At 39.9% G+C, this 6,106-nt stretch overlaps 1 non-coding gene across 1 annotated transcript; it reads right to left on the bottom strand.

Annotated features, from left to right (window-relative positions):
• Nucleotides 1-1,850: 1,850 nt before the first annotated feature.
• trnag-ucc (transfer RNA glycine (anticodon UCC)) lies at nucleotides 1,851-1,922 on the bottom strand. Its single transcript has one exon. It is a non-coding gene; the product is annotated as a tRNA-Gly (tRNA).
• Between the last annotated feature and the right edge of the window lie 4,184 nt (nucleotides 1,923-6,106).

Raw genomic sequence — 6,106 nt, 5'->3', positions numbered from 1 at the left:
CTATTTGAATTGCTCAAAATGAATCAGGATAAACAGGAACTCCAAAATATCAAAAAAAGTGACAACAAGGAAGAGAATATATTAAAAAGCCTTTATTGTAGTGTAAAAAGCCAACCTGTTTGGCCCCCTGGAGGTCTTCGTCAGGGCTCACTAACAAACAGACAAGGCGGATGAGGCCTCGCCTGTATATGGTATCAACAACCACATGATCATCATAATATTAGAACATATCAAAGAAATAACACAGAACCAAGGAATTCATGTCCTTCATTAATGAAAGTACTCCTACTTTACAACAGAGGCTGCAAAGCAGAACATAGGAGCCTAGAGAGAAAAAGAGAAATATAGAGAATGTGTTTTTAGTATTTATTATTACTCACAGAAAGCATGTTAAGTCTATATCGTCATTGAGACCAGGATACTTTAAGGCATCCAGTTGAAGAATAAATAAACTTTGACCTACTGAAAAAAAAAATGTCAAAAACAAAAACAAAACCAAAGAGAAACCTGACCCCTGTCAGAAAAACTAGATGACCAAATGTGGAAATAAATCAAGAGAAACCAAATGCATTTCAAAACCAAAGAATATGTTTACCCCCCAAAAAAACACAACACAGCTCATTGCTACCGTCAAAGTGAATGTAGGAAGCCCAAAACATAGCTCACTAAGAAGACACTGTGGTGTTGTTGATGGGAACTAGATAGATAGATAGATAGATAGATAGATAGATAGTAACTTTATTGATCCCGAGGGAAATTCAAGTTTCCAGCATCACAGTTCCATAGTGCAAACATATTAGTAAAAACGGCACAAGTAAGTAATACAGAGTATAAAAAAAATATACCAGATATAAAAATAACAGGAGATGAAGAAACTGTTAAAAATGTGAATATAGCGCAGAAAGTGATATAGTGCTGGATAATAAAATATAGGATATATAGATATTAGGAAATGTCAAATATGGAATATAATGCGGGATGAGAACTGAGGTAGAGAAGTTTTTTAAAATAGAATAAGTCCCTCTTAGTTGTGCTGCCCCCCCCCCCCCCCCCCCCCCCCCCCAGCACACCACAGCGTAGAAAAGGACGCTGGCGACCACAGATTGGTAGAACATCTGCAGGAGTTTTGTGCAGATGTTGAATGATCCCAGCCTCCTCAGGAAGTACAGACTGCTTTGGCCCTTCCTGTAGAGGTGGTCATTGTTTATTGTCCAGTCCAGTTTGTTGTCCAACTGCAGCCCGAGGTACTTGTAGGTACCCACGACCTCCACCTCGTCCCCATCGATCTGGACTGGTCGTGGGGGTGGTCTAGACTTCCTGAAGTCTATGACCATCTCTTTGGTTTTTGAGGTGTTGAGTTGCAGGTGGTTGGAGTGACACCGGCGACGAAGTCCCCCACCAGGTTCCTGTACTCCTCCTCCTGGTCACCCTAAGCACCCCTAGCACCAAGTTGGTTCCCAGCTTTACTGCTTACTGTCTGACAACAAAACCAAGCATTCGTCATTAGAAGAAGAAAAGGACAGCGATGGCTGGGAATCGAACCCAGATCAACTGAGAGGGCGGGAGCCGGGAATAGTGGGGCTTAAGTCTCTTTACTTTTTACATTCTTTCTCTATGATAGTTCTTATCATTACGGCTGTATTGTGTCATTACATAACAAAAAGAGAAGGCAAATCCTCACAGCTGAGAAGCTATGAATGACTTCAACAATTAATCACTAGAAAAACACTTGTTGATGTATTCAGCACAAGTGACGTGTAATCATTGCCTGGGAATGTATATCAAGCTCTATCTATCTACAACACAGTGATTTTACTTGTACCAAAAACATTGCCAGAGAAGAAAACGTCTGCGATGGCCGGGAATCGAACCCGGGTCAACTGCTTGGAAGGCAGCTATGCTCACCACTATACCACCATCGCCACAGAGTGCAGAGCTTTTCCACTGCAGACTCAGCCATTCATGTCAGAGAGAGAAGAGGGAGGGAAAAGAAGAGGAGAGGAATGGAGGTGAGGAAGGGGGAGAGGAAGGGGGAGGTACATTACCAAAACCTCCACTTTGTTTTCACAATCTGCCATTTTACAAGTATCGGTAGTGTCTCTTAGTAGAGAACTGTGCAAATGTCCTTCAACTCCCACTTTTCAAAAGTGGGTGTTGCTTCCAGGACACTGTTGCATTAAAGCAGTATCACCAACACATATCACAAGATCAAAAAAGACAGAATCTAAACTATTCAGGAAACAAACTGTGCAACAGGAAATTAATGATTTCATGTGGCAGCTCCATCAGAGAACTACTGTCCATTCAGAGCAGAGGATGTAATGACATGCTCAACACAAGACACACAAAGAGCTACAGATGTATGGGACCACACTGCCTCCTACATGTGTGAACGCAGCATTACACATTCTTCCAGCTGACTACCAGGCCACATACGATGCTCTCACAGCTTCATCGCTGTTAACATAGAGCTTTATAAAGATGGATAGGGCCTCATACATGCAAAGCAACCGCTGTACCACTGAGTCACATCCTCTGTGAAAACAGAGACACAGAGCACAAAGCATGACAAGAGAAGAGATTTGACTCACATCCCATTCAGACCAACACGTGGATGCAGGTCAAACCCACATCACATCTGAATTAGGGATGTTCATAATTAACCTTAAACCGACATGAAGCATTTCAACCGATTAACGCTATCGGTTAAAACAGTTAAAAGAAATGTCACTTTCACACATTTCCCTTTTACGAAATTAGCAAATATGTTGCAGAGAAAAAATTACAACAGGTAGTCCATCACCAGCAAATAAAAAACACAACTGTCTTTGCTTTACTGAGTGAGAAATATTCAACTGCTTTTTATGTCCTTTCTTTATCTACCCCCCACCCGGATACAAGCTCTCGCATACAAAGTGCGTGTATTTTCAGTCTTGAATGTGAAATGCTTTCAACTTTCAAGTTCTTTCAGCTGACTAGACCTCATGTGCTGTAACCACACCTTCACTGTTGGCAACATAAAGCCTGACGGAGATGGCGGGGAATGAACCCAGGGCGAGTAACATTCTCACAGACTAACCTTTACAGTAGGGCTGTACGATTTAAAAAAAAAACATCTAATTGCTATTATTTTGACTGATATTGGATTTGTGATATGATTTGCTGGGAACCAGGGGTGTAACAATATGTTCTTACAATGATACGATACGTATCAATTTCCATGGTTCCGATACGATTCAAGGAAGATATTTGGCTCATATATATACGCATATACATATATACAGTATATAGTAGTGTAGTATACCATAATATATAGTATAGTACAGCAATATAACAAAGAATTGGACCCCATGGGGGGTTCACATCTTGGTCACCTTTTGTACCACTGATGAGTATGCACCTGTTTATAAATTACAATAGAATAAAATAGAAACCTACCTTCCTAATCCCCATTGGGAAATGAATCTTCTGCATTTAACCCATCCAAACATCCCGTCCACAATCACACAGCCATAATGTGGAGAGGCCTGAGAGCACAATAGCAGGAGCTTGCATCTGATCTTGACTCTGAGAACCCTCTGCTTGCCAGTTGCCAGATTTTTGTGCCACCTGGCCAGTGATTCGAACCGGCAACCTCCAGCAACCTCCGGCAACTAGTCTACTTCTCTAACCTCTGGACTACCCACCGCCCAAGTTGCCCACCTATTATTTCTACCAGCCCACCCTAAAATAGTAGGATACAACTGGCCCTGAGTATATCCTAATTATAAAGATGCTTAACTTAGCTAAAAGACAGATTGTAAAGTATTGAAAGTAAAAACATTACAAAAATCTCCTTAACTGTCCTCCATTCATGTGGAGTCAATTTAAGCAAGTATTTTGGATATTGATTTATCTGAAGTAAACTTGAACTTGGAATATGAAGTTACTTCCAACAACATAGGAAGTTTCTTCAGAAAATGCACCCATTAGTCTTAGTTCCATAACTTGCCCACAAGATGGCAGTGGTTCACATCCTTCTAAAAATCCCCTTGAGGTAATCCACTACTAAGAACTAGAAGTTCCATGCACATGAAGGGACAGAGAGTGATGTGTGGGGAAGTGTACCTTGCAAGGCTGTGGAATGATGCCGTTCCATGCATCAGTGTGAATGTCCGTCTCCTCTCAAACTAATTCAGAGCCATCCTCCAGAAGTCTCCCACTCGCTGCCTTTAGTGTACTTCACACATACAGAAAAAGGTTCATTGTCAACCAATTCAGTGGCAATGGTACATTTTTAATGCAGCATTTGATGATAACCACCTGTCTACAGCACCGTTACACTGATGCATTTGAATAGTGTATGAGACTGGAGGTCAACTTTTGGCATTATTGGCTTGTTAACGTTAGCCCGCTAACACCTGATTTTGTAGTGTTTACTTAGGTACAAGCTCCGATTTAACTCATGAACCTGCCACATGTTTTGACTGTTGACTTTCGTATTTGTTCATCTAATAGTAATAGTATCAAATAGTTTAATAAAGTTATTAATAAACTAGACCATATCCTGTCCGCGGTCCTCTGTGGCAGGGGGCTAATGCTTTCTTTATTGAACACATGCTCATTGACAGAGGTACAAACAGATACACAGAATATAGAAAAAAGAAGACAAACAAAAATAATGACATATGTGACCACTGTGTTTCTGTTCTGCATGTTCACCCATTTATGGCACGGATGGTGGATGGAGCACTTGGGTACTTATTCCTCTGTGTTAACGGGACACACACAACCAGACAGGAATATTGTTAAGGTGGTCGGCACAGCTCGCTCCAACTTGGATGAAAAATATAGAAAGGTCTGCATTCAGGGTCTGAAATGAACCTTTTTCCTCACCTACCACTGTGGCAGGTCACTGAACATTTCTACCAGCCACTCATTTTTTTGTCTGCCACTTCTGAAATCTATATGTACAACGCTTTCAAATTGTAAACACTGAGTCAGTGGTACCAGACAGTAGAATTATGGAATATATCATGTAACCTTAATCCATGACTATATTTGGTAACACTTCATTTTACAGCTCCACAAATTTCATAGTAATTAGGTGATAATTAGTAAGTTACCTATTTGAAATGTTTTTGGAATTATTGCCAAATGACCCCAATATTTACCTCAAAATGTATAGAAAAATACTTTATTATAAACATGATTTAATAATTATATGCTAAAATAGTATATCATCTTTAAAATAGGGCCCTTAGGCGCTGCTCTTCATCGGAGGTGGAAAACCAAAACTAATAGAAGACACTTCTGATCAGACACAGATCTCACCATTGTGTGACTTATTGTCTACACAGATGTAACCTGGTAGCTGATGTCATGACTCAGGGAGCTTTTAAAGACATTTCAAAGAAGTTATTTGCTAATTATCATCTATTTACCAGCAGACATGGAAATAAAGCATATCAATTCACTTTGTATTCTTTTCCTGGAAATGTATTAAATAAATCACCAGCTATTGAGAAATAGCGGAATATAATTATTAAATAATGTTTATAATAAAGTAATTTTCAATAAATTTAGAGGTCAATATTTGGGTAATTTGGCAGTAATTCCAAAGAAATGTCACATAGGTCACTTGCTAATTATTACTTAACTACCATGCAATTTGTGGACCTGTAAAATGAAGTGTTAGAATTGCTTTTTAAAAATAATATTTCTTAATATAAGGAAAACCTGTCTGCCATAGTGGCAGGTGACCTGAAATGTTCACCTGCCATACCCAACATTGACCCTGTTATCTGGCAGGTGCTCATTTCATTCCCTGTCTGCATTACAACCAGACACCCGGCCGGGCGTTACACATCAATCTAGCAGCCCCGTTTTCATTAGCATCGCCTAAATAATGCATTTACAGGACTGATAAGTTACTAAATGTGTTGTACATGAGTTACAGTGTTAAACAATGTAATATTTGCCACTTTTCCACACTGTGTAACAACTTTAATTATAATATGAACAACTTATTATAGCGGAGCTAGCAGCGGACCAACTGACCCACAGCATGACAGTCTCTTTCTGCTGGAGGTTACCCACAGTGCACCTGCATGGAATACAAAATAAA

This window comes from Sebastes fasciatus, chromosome 21 (genome assembly GCF_043250625.1).
Source record: "Sebastes fasciatus isolate fSebFas1 chromosome 21, fSebFas1.pri, whole genome shotgun sequence".
Taxonomy (NCBI): domain Eukaryota; kingdom Metazoa; phylum Chordata; class Actinopteri; order Perciformes; family Sebastidae; genus Sebastes; species Sebastes fasciatus.
The sequence above is the reverse complement of the archived record's forward strand: the minus strand, read 5'-3'. Positions and strand labels throughout refer to the sequence as shown.